The 16399-nt window shown below is 38.8% G+C and overlaps 1 protein-coding gene across 5 annotated transcripts in view; it reads left to right on the top strand.

Annotated features, from left to right (window-relative positions):
* Positions 1 to 16399, top strand: part of LOC129906320 (orexin/Hypocretin receptor type 1-like) — a 226373-nt gene that overhangs the window by 66553 nt on the left and 143421 nt on the right. Inside the window, exon 1 of one of the 5 annotated variants that reach the window (XM_055982035.1) lies at positions 12027 to 12561. The exons of the other annotated variants lie outside the window; for them this stretch is intronic. The gene's annotated coding sequence lies outside the window, so the exon portion shown is untranslated. Of the gene's footprint in view, positions 1 to 12026; positions 12562 to 16399 lie in introns of those variants that run through there. 5 annotated transcript variants of the gene reach the window in all.

Consider the following 16399-nt stretch of genomic DNA (forward strand, 5'->3'; position numbering starts at 1 on the left):
GCGTTTTGGACGCGTTTCAGACGAGTTTTGCACGCGTTTCAGACGCGCTTTGGAAGCGTTTCAGACACGTTTCAGATGTAATAAATCTTACATTTGTCATTTTTTGTTTATTTGAACAACAATGGAGCTATTCAATAAAAACGATACCAATCTCTTTTCCAAGATGGCGGCTGCTCCCGACCTAATACACTGGTCAATTATCTGATCAATGTGAGAGTTAAAATTTAACATTCTATCACATAAGACGCCCAGATCACACATGGATTCTACTATTTGGATGAGTTCATTTAAAAAGTAGTAAATTCTTGAGGAATTTAATGTACGTCTTCGGGAGTATGTAACTTTATGGCATTTACGATATCTCTTTTATTGCCCGAGATATTTAAAATTTAAGTAGCGGTCTTTGAATCAGAAACAACACTGGCCAACCAAATTACACTTTTTTTGCCATAAGAATCAAAATATACTTTTCTGAAGATTTTTGGGTTGCTGAACTCGAATCCACAATCAGAAAAATTCTATTGGCCTTCGTTCTTAAAATATTACCGTTATAAAATGCAAAAAAGGGTTTTTTTTTATAACGGTTATATTTCAAGAACGGAGGCTAATAAAATTTTTCCGATTTCGGATTTGAGTTCAGCAACTCAAAAACCTTCAGAAAAGTATATTTTGGTTCTTGTGGCAAAAATTCTGTGGCCAGTGACTTAAACTTTAGATTAAGTTTAGTTTCTCTTTGACTTATTAAATGAAACTAAAGATATCTCGAGCAATAAAAGAGATATCGGGAAAATTTAAACAGTTTTTGAAAGAAGAATATCTGTTCTTATAATAACCATTACAAATTTGTTTATAATGAATTACCCCACATAAAAACAGAACCTCGAAAACAGTCAAAATTACGTTTTTTGACATTTTCTAACGGTAATATTTCAAAAACGAAGGCCAATCAAATTTTTCTGACTTCAGATTAGGATTCAGCTCCCCAAAAACTACTAGAAAAGTATATTTGGGTTCTTGTGGCAAAAAAAAAGTTAAATTTTGTTGACCAGTGATATCAGCCAAACAAATTAATTTTTATGATAAGGACAGCCAGCGAAACACATTCCATGAAAAAAATTTTGAAAAATGTGATTTAATGCCCATATTTTGAGATTCAGACACGTTTCGGACGCTTTTCAGATGCGTTTTAGATGCGTTTCAGACGCGTTTCGGACGCGTTTTGGACACGTTGTGGACGCGTTTCAGACGCGTTTTGAACGCGTTTTGGACGCGTTTCGGACGCTTTTCAGACGCGTTTTAGATGCGTTTTAGATGCGTTTCAGGACGCGTTTTGGACGCGTTTTGGGCGCGTTTCAGAGGCGTTTTTGACGAATTTTGGACACGTTTTGGAGGCGTTTTGGACGTGTTTTGGACGCGTTTCAGATGCGTTTTGGGCGCGTTTCAGACGCGTTTTGGACGCGTTGCAGACGCGTTTTGAACGCGTTTCGGACGCTTTTCAGACGCGTTTTAGATGCGTTTCAGACGCGTTTTGTACGCGTTTTGGACGCGTTTCGGATGCGTTTCAGACGCGTTTCAGACTCGTTTTGGACGCGTTTTGGATGCATTGCAGACGCGTTTCGGACGCTTTTTTGACACGTTTTAGACGCGTTCTGGGCGCATTTCAGACGCGTTATGGACGCGTTTTGGTCGCGTTTCAGACGCGTTTTGGACGCGTTTCAGACGCTTTTCAGGCGCGTTTCAGGCGCGTTTTAGACGCGTTTCAGACGCATTTTGGACGCGTTTTGAACGCGTTTCAGACGCGTTATGGACGCGTTTTGGGCGCGTTTCAGACGCGTTTTGGACGCGTTTCAGACGCGTTTTGAACGCGTTTTGGACGCGTTTTAGATGCGTTTCAGATGCGTTTTAGACACGTTTTGGACGCGTTTTTGACGCGTTTGGACGCGTTTGGGCGCGTTTTGGACGCGTTTCAGACGCGTTTCGGACGCGTTTCAGATGAGTTTCAGGCGCGTTTCAGGCGCGTTTTGGACGCGTTTTGGACGCGTTTTGGACGCGTTTTGGACGCGTTTTGGGCGCGTTTTGGGCGCGTTTCAGACTCGTTTTGGAAGCGTTTTGGACCTGTTTTAGACGCGTTTTGGACGCATTTCAGACGCGTTTTGGACGTGTTTCGGACGCGTTTCAGACGCGTTTCAGATGCGTTTTGGGAGCGTTTCAGACGCGTTTTGGACGCGTTTTAGACGCGTTTCAGACGCGTTTTGGACGCGTTTTGGACGCGTTTTGGACGCGTTTCAGGCGCGTTTTGGACGCGTTTTGGACGCGTTTTTGACACGTTCTGGGCGCGTTTTGGATGCGTTTCCGACGCGTTTTAGACGCGTTTTGGGCGCGTTTTGGACCCGTTTTGGGCTTGTTTTGGACCTTTTTCAGACGCGTTTTGGACGCATTTCAGATGCGTTTTGAACGCGTTTTGGACGCATTTCAGACGCGTTTCAGACTCGTTTTGGACGCGTTTCAGACGCGTTTTGGACGCGTTTCAGACGCGTTTTGGACGCGTTTCGGACTGGTTTCGGACGCGTTTCAGACGCGTTTCAGACGCGTTTTGGACGCGTTTTGGGCGCATTTCAGGCGCGTTTCAGGCGAGTTTCGGACGCGTTTCAGACGCGTTTTGGACGCGTTTCGGACGCTTTTCAGACGCGTTTTGGATGAGTTTCAGACTTGTTTCAGACGCGTTTTAGACGCGTTTTGGGCGCATTTTGGACGCGTTTCAGACGCGATTCAGACTAAAGATGGGTAGTTCCCGAGCCAAATAGTTCCTGGAACTAGTTCCTCACTCGGAAATAGTTCCACTCGTTCCACAAAATTAATTTAAACATTTCCATCGTTCAGACACAGCCACACACAAAAGAAAGAAAGAAGAAGAGGAACAATAAACAAAACGAAAGCGAATATGCCACACTGAGGGAAAAAACAACTTAAAATCAACGAAAACCACGTTTATTCTTTTGCGTTGAAGACGAAAATTTTAAAATCAAAGTACCTAGAACATCGTTAGTTTAAAGTGGTTTACCGTTATAAAACATTTTTAAATCAAAGTTGTTTCAACTTTAAAAAAAAGCATCAATTTATTAAAAAAAAGAAAAAATGGGCAGCCGCTGGGAATCGAACCTACAACTCTTGGGTTAGTAGGCGAATGCTTTACCAACGTGCTATCTCACTGTTGAAAATTAGATTGATAAAATGCAACAAAAGCTGAAGTCCAACAAAAATAAAAAAATTTCTTATATTGTTTCAATTTTATTTTGAAGAAGTTTCATGTTAATTTTTTCAACATTAAGTTGCGTTTTTTCCCTCAGTGCACGCATGTCATAGAACTCTCATCCAAAGCCAACACACATGGATGCGAACGAGTTGAGCGCCAAAAATTCACAAACCAAAACCACAACTACTTTCTTATGAATCATGCTCACGGACATGGAACTATATTAATAGTTCCATGTCTTCCATCAGGAAAAAATATTCAAATTCATACTATTTCTTTTTTTGGTGCATTTTCCTGAAAAAACTCAAATTCTAAATAGTTCCGCGGAACTAGTTCCAGGAACTAGTAGATAGATTAAGTTTGTGTCAACTGACATAAGTTTTTCTGGTCGCTTTAAAAAGTAGATTAAGTTTGTGTCAACTGACATAAGTTTTTCTGGTCGCTTTAAACGGCCATCAGGAAAAAATATTCAATATCATACTATTTCTTTTTTTGATGCGTTTTCCTGAAAAAAAAACTCAAATTCTAGATAGTGCCGCGGAACTAGTTCCGACCGAAAAAAGAACCGTTCCATGTTCGTTTGCAAGTTTAATAGGAAAGAAATCAGCACTTTCCGCTAAACTTTTTGTTTTTTTCAAAATTTAAGTGAGCTGGGCCCAAATCCGCAAGTGTGATTTTCTTTTGTGTGTGTTTTTCTGTGCCTTGTTTGCAAGGCCATTCACACTTTTTTTTCGTATACACAGAGGAACTCACTTTTGCCGAATGGCCCCCTGCTTACCTCCCATATTAACTGAAAAAAAGTTCAAAATACGAAATTCGGGACGCGAACAACTTGTCGCCTGCAACTCACAAAACCTAGAATAGTGAAATTTAATTTTTCCGGGTGGAATCTTGTTGACGTGAAACTCACAATAGTGCTGAATATATTTTTTTTGGGGAACATATCGTCACTTGAAAAGCAAAGTAAATGTGGCAACTTAATTCCGAACCAGGGCTGCCAGATAAATTTTTGTTAATGTCGGGACAACAGGTCTCAAAAGTCGGGACAAATCGGGACAGAAAAAAAAATACATGAAATCGAAAATAAAAAAATATTTAGCATAAGACTTACTTCTAAATTTTTGTTTACTTCTTGACAAAAAATGTCTGTCAGAGCGTTTGAAATTCCTTAAAAAAATAAAAAAAACGTAAGAACATATTATAATTGTGAATGTTTCAAATCTGACTTACATAATATAACTATTAAATTCTCTAATGTGAGTTTAAACAGAAAAACAAAAAATCATTTTCATCCATTGGCGATTGGAGCACATACTACCGGTAGCGCATTTCAAGTTTACCAATCGCCAATTTTAATAGCCTGTTTTCACTACAGCCCAAATTTAATAGTTTCGCAAATTAGGTCAGTTCGAATTCCAAATTCTAAAAATTTCCTGCACGATTTGAAATTCGAAATGAGATAAATTGCGAGATTTTCTCATTTGGGCTCTAGTGAAAACGGGCTTTAAAGGTGAAGTCTTATATTGTTTACAAAAGTAAACAATATATTGAATTTTAACATTAGCTCCCGATCGCTTAAAACTGTTGCAATCTTGTTTGAGAACTTTAATTCAAGATCTTACTATATACTATTATCATTGATATACAAAATATCTTAATCCCCTGGGATGGCGGAAATAAAATAAAACTGTTACCCACAATCAGTGATTCATTAAGGAGTCACATTTTTTTTTTCTCCCTAAAGGTTTCGAACGAAGACTGATAAAGAAACGGAATGTCGGGACAATATCGGGACAATTTGTAAATCGGGACAGGGTCTAAATGTCGGGACTGTCCCGGCGACATCGGGACGTCTGGCAGCCCTATTCCGAACAAGTGCGAGCGGGGCCTTATGGTAGTGGGTGGTTGACATTGGACTCATTATCATTACCAGAACGACTCAACGAACAAACCAAGCCCCGTCAATTTTTTAACTGCATAAATGGTTCAAAAACGAAAATACTCTTCCGGACCGCCTTCATAATTGTCTCGGTTACTTTGTTTTGTTTATTTATTTATTTAGGCTTAGTACAAGCTATGACTTAAAAACTAACTTAAACTACCTTAGACTAATTTAACATTTTTTTTTTGTTCTTGTTTTGTGTTGTTTTTGTTGTATTAAGACCGGGCCCTAAGGCCCGATTTACTTATATGGAAGTCAAAGGAGGGCATTGCTTCGTTCGAGTGCCTTAGCATTCTGGACATAGGTTCAAAGTGGCCATAATTGGTTCGATGACGGGAAAGGTAAAATAAGGGAGGAGAGCGGAGACTTAAGGTTGATTTTACGTAGGAGAGAAGATAAGTCAATATGTTTCCTATGAGCAATTGATGGGCAAAGAGTATGTCGGCTATTTGGCGACGCTTGGCTAAGGGTTGCAATTCGATTAGATTCAGACGGTCATGGTATGGGGTAAGTTGAATCTATCTTCCCACGGAAGGGCACGTAAAGCAAAACGAATAAATCTTCTTTGAACGTTTTCAATTCTATGTGAATGATATTCGTAAAAAGGTGACCAAACTTGGGAAGCATATTCAAGAGTGGGTCTTACAAATGTTATGTAAAGGGATTTTGTAACATATGGATTATTGAACTCCTTAGACCAACGTTTAATAAAACCAAGGGACTGGTTGGCTTTGTTAATTATCTGATCAATGTGAGAGTTAAAATTTAACATTCTATCACATAAGACGCCCAGATCACACATGGATTCTACTATTTGGATGAGTTCATTTAAAAAGTAGTAAATTCTTGAGGAATTTAATGTACGTCTTCGGGAGTATGTAACTTTATGGCATTTACGATATCTCTTTTATTGCCCGAGATATTTAAAATTTAAGTAGCGGTCTTTGAATCAGAAACAACACTGGCCAACCAAATTACACTTTTTTTGCCATAAGAATCAAAATATACTTTTCTGAAGATTTTTGGGTTGCTGAACTCGAATCCACAATCAGAAAAATTCTATTGGCCTTCGTTCTTAAAATATTACCGTTATAAAATGCAAAAAAGGGTTTTTTTTTATAACGGTTATATTTCAAGAACGGAGGCTAATAAAATTTTTCCGATTTCGGATTTGAGTTCAGCAACTCAAAAACCTTCAGAAAAGTATATTTTGGTTCTTGTGGCAAAAATTCTGTGGCCAGTGACTTAAACTTTAGATTAAGTTTAGTTTCTCTTTGACTTATTAAATGAAACTAAAGATATCTCGAGCAATAAAAGAGATATCGGGAAAATTTAAACAGTTTTTGAAAGAAGAATATCTGTTCTTATAATAACCATTACAAATTTGTTTATAATGAATTACCCCACATAAAAACAGAACCTCGAAAACTGTCAAAATTACGTTTTTTGACATTTTCTAACGGTAATATTTCAAAAACGAAGGCCAATCAAATTTTTCTGACTTCAGATTAGGATTCAGCTCCCCAAAAACTACGCGTTTTGGACGCGTTCTGGGCGCGTTTCAGACGCGTTATGGACGCGTTTTGGTCGCGTTTCAGACGCGTTTTGGACGCGTTTCAGACGCTTTTCGGACGCGTTTCAGATGCGTTTCAGGCGCGTTTCAGGCGCGTTTTAGACGCGTTTCAGGCGCGTTTTAGACGCGTTTCAGACGCATTTTGGACGCGTTTTGGACGCGTTTCAGACGCGTTATGGACGCGTTTTGGGCGCGTTTTGGGCGCGTTTCAGACGCGTTATGGACGCGTTTTGGGCGCGTTTTGGACGCGTTTTGGACGCGTTTTGGACGCGTTTTGACGCGTTTCAGACGCGTTTCAGGCGCGTTTTGGACGCGTTTTGGACGCGTTTTGGGCGCGTTTCAGACGCGTTATGGACGCGTTTTGGTCGCGTTTCAGACGCGTTTTGGACGCGTTTCAGACGCTTTTCGGACGCGTTTCAGATGCGTTTCAGATGCGTTTCAGGAGCGTTTCAGGCGCGTTTTGGACGCGTTTTGGGCGCGTTTTGGACGCGTTTTGGGCGCGTTTTGGACGCGTTTTGGTCGCGTTTCAGATGCGTTTCAGATGCGTTTCAGGAGCGTTTCAGGCGCGTTTTGGACGCGTTTTGGGCGCGTTTTGGACGCGTTTTGGGCGCGTTTCAGACGCGTTATGGACGCGTTTTGGGCGCGTTATAAAATGCAAAAAAGGGTTTTTCAAGAACGGAGGCTAATAAAATTTTTCCGATTTCGGATTTGAGTTCAGCAACTCAAAAGCCTTCAGAAAAGTATATTTTGGTTCTTGTGGCAAAAATTCTGTGGCCAGTGACTTAAACTTTAGATTAAGTTTAGTTTCTCTTTGACTTATTAAATGAAACTAAAGATATCTCGAGCAATAAAAGAGATATCGGGAAAATTTAAACAGTTTTTGAAAGAAGAATATCTGTTCTTATAATAACCATTACAAAATTGTTTATAATGAATTACCCCACATAAAAACAGAACCTCGAAAACTGTCAAAATTACGTTTTTTGACATTTTCTAACGGTAATATTTCAAAAACGAAGGCCAATCAAATTTTTCTGACTTCAGATTAGGATTCAGCTCCCCAAAAACTACGTGTTTTGGACGCGTTCTGGGCGCGTTTCAGACGCGTTATGGACGCGTTTTGGTCGCGTTTCAGACGCGTTTTGGACGCGTTTCAGACGCTTTTCGGACGCGTTTCAGATGCGTTTCAGGCGCGTTTCAGGCGCGTTTTAGACGCGTTTCAGACGCATTTTGGACGCGTTTTGGACGCGTTTCAGACGCGTTATGGACGCGTTTTGGGCGCGTTTTGGACGCGTTTTGGGCGCGTTTCAGACGCGTTATGGACGCGTTTTGGGCGCGTTTTAGACGCGTTTTGGACGCGTTTTGACGCGTTTCAGACGCGTTTCAGGCGCGTTTTGGACGCGTTTCAGACGCGTTTTAGACGCGTTTTGGACGCGTTTTGGACGCGTTTCAGGCGCGTTTTGGACGCGTTTTGGACGCGTTTCGGACGCGTTTCAGGCGCGTTTCAGGCGCGTTTCAGACGCGTTTCAGACGCGTTTCGGACGCGTTTCAGATGCGTTTCAGGAGCGTTTCAGGCGCGTTTTGGACGCGTTTTGGGCGCGTTTTGGACGCGTTTTGGGCGCGTTTCAGACGCGTTATGGACGCGTTTTGGGCGCGTTTTGGACGCGTTTCAGACGCGTTTCGGACGCGTTTCAGATGCGTTTCAGGCGCGTTTCAGGCGCGTTTTGGACGCGTTTTAGACGCGTTTTGGACGCGTTTCGGACGCGTTTCAGATGCGTTTCAGGAGCGTTTCAGGCGCGTTTTGGGCGCGTTTCTAACGCGTTTTAGACGCGTTTTGGGCGCGTTTTGGACCCGTTTTGGGCGTGTTTTGGACCTGTTTCAGACGCGTTTTGGACGCATTTCAGATGCGTTTTGAACGCGTTTTGGACGCATTTCAGACGCGTTTCAGACTCGTTTTGGACGCGTTTCAGACGCGTTTTGGACGCGTTTCAGACGCGTTTTGGACGCGTTTCAGACGCGTTTTGGACGCGTTTCAGACGCGTTTCGGACTGGTTTCGGACGCGTTTCAGACGCGTTTCAGACGCGTTTTAGACGCGTTTTGGGCGCATTTCAGGCGCGTTTCAGGCGCGTTTCAGGCGAGTTTCGGACGCGTTTCAGACGCGTTTTGGACGCGTTTCGGACGCTTTTCAAAAGCGTTTTGGATGCGTTTCAGACTTGTTTCAGACGCGTTTTAGACGCGTTTTGGGCGCATTTTGGACGCGTTTCAGACGCGTTTCAGACTAGAGATGGGTAGTTCCGGAGCCAAATAGTTCCTGGAACTAGTTCCTCACTCGGAAATAGTTCCACTCGTTCCACAAAATTAATTTAAACATTTCCATCGTTCAGACACAGCCACACACAAAAGAAAGAAAGAAGAAGAGGAACAATAAACAAAACGAAAGCGAATATGCCACACTGAGGGAAAAAACAACTTAAAATCAACGAAAACCACGTTTATTCTTTTGCGTTGAAGACGAAAATTTTAAAATCGAAGTACCTAGAACATCGTTAGTTTAAAGTGGTTTACCGTTATAAAACATTTTTAAATCAAAGTTGTTTCAACTTTAAAAAAAAAGCATCAATTTATTAAAAAAAAGAAAAAATGGGCAGCCGCTGGGGATCGAACCTACAACTCTTGGGTTAGTAGGCGAATGCTTTACCAACGTGCTATCTCACTGTTGAAAATTAGATTGATAAAATGCAACAAAAGCTGAAGTCCAACAAAAATAAAAAAAATTCTTACATTGTTTCAATTTTATTTTGAAGAAGTTTCATGTTAATTTTTTCAACATTAAGTTGCGTTTTTTCCCTCAGTGCACGCATGTCATAGAACTCTCATCCAAAGCCAACACACATGGATGCGAACGAGTTGAGCGCCAAAAATTCACAAACCAAAACCACAACTACTTTCTTATGAATCATGCTCACGGACATGGAACTACATTAATAGTTCCATGTCTTCCATCAGGAAAAAATATTCAAATTCATACTATTTCTTTTTTTGGTGCATTTTCCTGAAAAAACTCAAATTCTAAATAGTTCCGCGGAACTAGTTCCAGGAACTAGTAGATAGATTAAGTTTGTGTCAACTGACATAAGTTTTTCTGGTCGCTTTAAAAAGTAGATTAAGTTTGTGTCAACTGACATAAGTTTTTCTGGTCGCTTTAAACGGCCATCAGGAAAAAATATTCAATATCATACTATTTCTTTTTTTGATGCGTTTTCCTGAAAAAAAAACTCAAATTCTAGATAGTGCCGCGGAACTAGTTCCGACCGAAAAAAGAACCGTTCCATGTTCGTTCCGGCTTTGGAACTGTTTTGCGGCTCTCTGTTTTGAGTAATTTTCCTTGGCTATAATAATAATAAAATCAAAATTGAAACTTTTTCGTATGATTTCTCTTTCCAGTTTTATAATGAAACCGTAATGCCGTCGATTTTCGCCGTGCGGCGAAGCTTTTTGGCGTCAGTCGAGTCGTGTGAACGTAAGCCGCACGCGACTAAAGTGACAATCCCCATACTAGTGGACTTAAGCCGTGAGACATATCATGTGGTTAAAATAATAACTTATCGTTAATAAAAATTATCTGTGAACCATCAAGTTGCTAACTTCTTTTTGTTGAGATATCACTACAATATTTATTAGGTATAGTTAGGTATTTCAAAACTTTTAGTTTACATTTATAAAATGACATGATAGGACACCAGATTATATCCGATTAGTCTCTAGTAAGTTACCTGCACAAATTTCTAACCTAACTTAAAAATAGCTTATGATATTGAAAAAGCTTCGGAAAAGGGCCCAAGAATTATTTTGTCTAGATGCCCATGACACAGGGGCGGACTGGCCCACCGGGCATTCTGGATTTTTCCCGGTAGGCCCTCGGGCAAGAAAACATTTCTTAAAAGCACTTACAATTCAATTTTTAAATTCACTCACGTCATGCTTCATATCGGTTTCTGGCCTTTTTAGTCAGTATAAATCTATTGTGCCCCTTATGGATCTTTCGAGACCTATAGAGTTATGTTTGTGAGCCTCCTATGTATGTTTCGAGGCCCACAGAATTATGTTTGCGGCATTTAAGTCAACGTAGGCCTCCTATGGATCTTAGTGGGCCTACCGAATTCTGTTTGTGGGCCCCCTATGGATTTTCAAAGGGCCCCATATGGATATTTCGAGGCCCACAGAATCATGTTTATGGCGTTTAAGTCAATGAAGGCCTCCTATGGATCTTTAGGGGCCTACAGAATTCTGTTTGTGGGTCCCCTATGGATTTTCAGGGGGCCCCATATAAATCTTTCGAGGCCCACAGAATTATCTTTGTGGCCTTTAAGTCAATGAAGGCCTCCTATGGATCTTTAGAGGCCTACCGAATTCTGTTGGTGGGCCCCCTATGGATTTTCAGGGGGCCCCATATGGATCTTTCGAGGCCCACAGAATCATGTTTATGGTGTTTAAGTCAATGAAGGCCTCCTATGGATATTTAGGGGCCTACCGAATTCTGTTTGTGGGCCCCCTATGGATTTTCAGGGGGCCTCCTATGGATCTTAATGGGCCTACAGAATTCTGTTTGTGGGTCCCCTATGGATTTTCAGGGGGCCCCATATGGATCTTTCGAGGCCCACAGAATTATCTTTGTGGCCTTTAAGTCAATGAAGGCCTCCTATGGATCTTTAGGGGCCTACCGAATTCTGTTTGTGGGCCCCCTATGGATTTTCAGGGGGCCCCATATGGATCTTTCGAGGCCCACAGAATCATGTTTATGGAAGGCCTCCTATGGATCTTTAGGAGCCTACCTAATTCTGTTTGTGGGCCCCATATGGATCTTTCGAGGCCCACAGAATTATCTTTGTGGCCTTTAAGTCAATGAAGGCCTCCTATGGATCTTTAGGGGCCTACCGAATTCTGTTTGTGGGCCCCCTATGGATTTTCAGAGGGCCTCCTATGGATCTTAATGGGCCTACCGAATTCTGTTTGTGGGCCCCCTATGGATTTTCAGGGGGCCCCATATGGATCTTTCGAGGCCCACAGAATCATATTTATGGAAGGCCTCCTATGGATCTTTAGGAGCCTACCTAATTCTGTTTGTGGGCCCCATATGGATCTTTCGAGGCCCACAGAATTATCTTTATGGCATTTAAGTCAATGAAGGCCTCCTATGGATCTTTGGAGGCCTACCGAATTCTGTTTGGGGGCCCTATATGAATCTTTCGAGGCAAAAAACAAAAAACAACAAAAACTTTATCTGTATAGATTGTTGAAAAATCCAGATAATTATGCAGATTTTACTTTTTTTCGATAAAAACAGTGGTGCCAAGGCACTTTATTTGTTGTGTTAAGCCTGAACTACATCAAAACACAAAGTCAAAAAAGTACAAAAAAGTAAACACGATGTTTTTTCTTCTTCCCCCTAGTAGCTTGTTTGTATATCTCTCTTTCATTTAAAAATATAGTATTCGGTTCAAAAAGCTTGAACAAGACCAAGCTTTCGATTTTCACAAAGTTTTAAAAACAAATACACTGAAACAATATTTTATATCCTTTCCGTAAAGTAGCTCTTCGATCACATAGTTCCTGTCATTTTCCGAAAAAAAAAGCTCTTTTGACAAACAATTGAAATTTCAAATACATTCCCTATAAGTCGTACTGTATCTCTAACGATTCTCGAGCTACATGTGTTGTTTCAACCGTCCTTTGCTTCAACAGTACCTAATCTCCCCTATTTAGAGATTTAGGTGACAAGATATGAAATAAAGGTAACAAATTGAGTTTTTAAAAAATATTGAACTCTTAATTGATTTGCAGCAAAAAATATTTTGTTTTATTAATTATTTCTTATTATTAAGAAATGTTTTAGTGAAAGAATTGTAAAAAACAAAAATCTATTATCTAAAATCGGGACTTTTCAAAATTTCGCAAAAACTTACCAAATTCTGAGAGTCCTAAAGTTAGCCTATCAGCATATTTCGTTTGATCCATTACTTTTGGGACACCCTGATGTGTATACAAAATATTTAACAAATTTTTAGCAAACACGAGTTGTGGTATTATTACGGTGACCATATTTATGGGAGCAAAACCCGGGACAAAAAACATTATAAAATCGTAATAGAATGCATAGATAAAGTTGCTTAGAATATCAAAGCTTTTTATGTACCTGATAACTCACAAAAATATTTTGAATTTAATTTTATAAGAATTTTAATATCAATTTAAAAAATGATATAAAATTTAATAAATTTATCGAAGTACCTAATTTACCGGTTCAGTAAAAAGTACTGTTAGTAACTGTTAAAAATATTGTTTTTTTTTTTGTGAAAATCGTGAAGTGTTGTTTTTTAACATCATCATTTTATTTTAAAAGATTTTTAAATTGTGAAATCTTAAATTTTAATTTAACTTTTAACATGTAATTAAAAGATTTGAAATTTTAAATGGTTCATTATTCAAAACACTTTTTCTTGTGAAGCTTTAACATGACAAACAAAAGCACTGGATAAATTCACGAAAACTTTTAAAAACAAATGCTTTTATTTGAAAAAATAAATGATTTTTAGCATTTACATTTTCCAAACTTGGTCAATTAATTAAAAGTAGGTACAATTAATAAAAAGGACTGTCACCGACTAATTTCTATAAGTCGGTTAATGTGGTTGCAGTCCTTCAATATTCAAGTACCAACCGAATATGGTGGTAAGCAACACCCAATACGGTCGTCTTTGCGAAATCATTGGCGCCAATGATTTGGGTGTTGGTATTACTTTGGGTGCCCATCAAAGTATTGGATTTAAGGTAATTCTTTTGTTCGGTACCCCTGAACAGAAGGCCAAGTACTTGCCTAAGGTTGCTACAGAACAGGTGTATGCTGCATTTGCCTTAACCGAACCCAGTTCAGGATCTGATGCTAGTTTAATTAGATCGAGAGCTGTTAAGAGTGCCGATGGCACACATTACGTATTGAATGGATCTAAAATTTGGATTTCAAATGGTGGAATTGCCGATATATTCACTGTTTTTGCACAAACCGAACAGGTTTAATGTGGTTGCAGTCCTCGTAAAATGCCACATGTTCCGAAAAAATAGATAAAACGTCCTTAACAATTATTCCTGACAGACCAACCCCTTATATTTAAGAAAAAGAAGGTGCAATAAAGACGAGATCATTAATAAAACATCAAGCTCTTCAAATGTCTCTGTTAAAAAATATTTCTAATATTTTTTATTTATATTAAGAACATACATACATTTTGAAAAAAAGAGCTTGTTTCTAATTATTTTTCAACCACTGTATATAAAAAAAAAACAATTTCTGCATATCAACTTTTATTTTTAAATATTTCGAGTAAGTAAATAATTATGTAAGTATTTTGTGGCCCTTTTCCTAAAAGTCCCGGAAGGCCCTTTGCATCCCAGTCCGCCCCTGCGGCATGACATGGTTAATCCGGCACTGTTGATCTGTGAATTTTATTTTTGCGTTCACATTCACTACTTACAATTTTTTTCATCATCAATAAAGTGAAATATATTGAAAAATATTGATTTTCTTTAATACAAGTGAACACGATCCTAGGCCTTCACCGGACGCGAAGGTCGTATATGTCATCGTCGTCGTCGTCGTCGCGTCGTCAACATCATCTTCGACAGACAACAGCAACATTATATGCTGACGCGACGACTTCTATAAACGACTACTATAAACGAACTTCACGAAAAATTGTGAATCTCATGAGTTGTGACAGTGGGGTAGAATCGGGGTATACGATTTTTCACATTCCGAAAATTAAAGCACGTCAACATTATCATTTTGTTAAAAAAATAACATTACTTCTCCGTTTTTTTTTTGATAAAATCATAAATACTGAACAAATAATGAAAAGCTTTTAAAAAAATGAACATTTGTCTGTTTTTTAATACAAAATAATTCATAATGAATATTTACTTAAAATAATGAACAGCATTATAATGAACGGATGGTCACCGTATTCATATCGTGCGTCGTCAGCCACAAGCAACAGGAAAGCAATGTAATATCTTGCACACGCTGCAAAATACTATAATTGCTGGTGGAATGGCATCTAAGCGGGAGACTTGAGCAAAAAATCTGTTCCCTCATTTAGCATTTGGAAAAATACTTAAGGTGTAATACATACATTAGACTAATCTTGAAGTATATAAATGTTTCCTTACGAAGATGTACATATATAATATTATCAGGGGCGAACGCAGAAAAAAATTTCGGGGGGAAGGGGTTAAAAAAATTGGCTTTCTATTTTTTGTATTATTAATCAGCCCGTTTAAGTTTCACGTGGACAAATTTTCGATCGAAATTATTTTGTTCACCCGAAATTTAAAAACTATTGCAAGTTTAATAGGAAAGAAATCAGCACTTTCCGCTAAACTTTTTGTTTTTTTCAAAATTTAAGTGAGCTGGGCCCAAATCCGCAAGTGTGATTTTCTTTTGTGTGTGTTTTTCTGTGCCTTGTTTGCAAGGCCATTCACACTTTTTTTTCGTATACACAGAGGAACTCACTTTTGCCGAATGGCCCCCTGCTTACCTCCCATATTAACTGAAAAAAAGTTCAAAATACGAAATTCGGGACGCGAACAACTTGTCGCCTGAAACTCACAAAACCTAGAATAGTGAAATTTAATTTTTCCGGGTGGAATCTTGTTGACGTGAAACTCACAATAGTGCTGAATATATTTTTTTTGGGGAACATATCGTCACTTGAAAAGCAAAGTAAATGTGGCAACTTAATTCCGAACCAGGGCTGCCAGATAAATTTTTGTTAATGTCGGGACAACAGGTCTCAAAAGTCGGGACAAATCGGGACAGAAAAAAAAATACATGAAATCGAAAATAAAAAAATATTTAGCATAAGACTTACTTCTAAATTTTTGTTTACTTCTTGACAAAAAATGTCTGTCAGAGCGTTTAAAATTCCTTAAAAAAATAAAAAAAACGTAAGAACATATTATAATTGTGAATGTTTCAAATCTGACTTACATAATATAACTATTAAATTCTCTAATGTGAGTTTAAACAGAAAAACAAAAAATCATTTTCATCCATTGGCGATTGGAGCACATACTACCGGTAGCGCATTTCAAGTTTACCAATCGCCAATTTTAATAGCCTGTTTTCACTACAGCCCAAATTTAATAGTTTCGCAAATTAGGTCAGTTCGAATTCCAAATTCTAAAAATTTCCTGCACGATTTGAAATTCGAAATGAGATAAATTGCGAGATTTTCTCATTTGGGCTCTAGTGAAAACGGGCTTTAAAGGTGAAGTCTTATATTGTTTACAAAAGTAAACAATATATTGAATTTTAACATTAGCTCCCGATCGCTTAAAACTGTTGCAATCTTGTTTGAGAACTTTAATTCAAGATCTTACTATATACTATTGGCATTGATATACAAAATATCTTAATCCCCTGGGATGGCGGAAATAAAATAAAACTGTTACCCACAATCAGTGATTCATTAAGGAGTCACATTTTTTTTTCTCCCTAAAGGTTTCGAACGAAGACTGATAAAGAAACGGAATGTCGGGACAATATCGGGACAATTTGTAAATCGGGACAGGGTC

The sequence above is a fragment of the Episyrphus balteatus genome, chromosome 1 (assembly GCF_945859705.1).
Source record: "Episyrphus balteatus chromosome 1, idEpiBalt1.1, whole genome shotgun sequence".
In the NCBI taxonomy this organism is placed as follows: Eukaryota; Metazoa; Arthropoda; class Insecta; order Diptera; family Syrphidae; genus Episyrphus; species Episyrphus balteatus.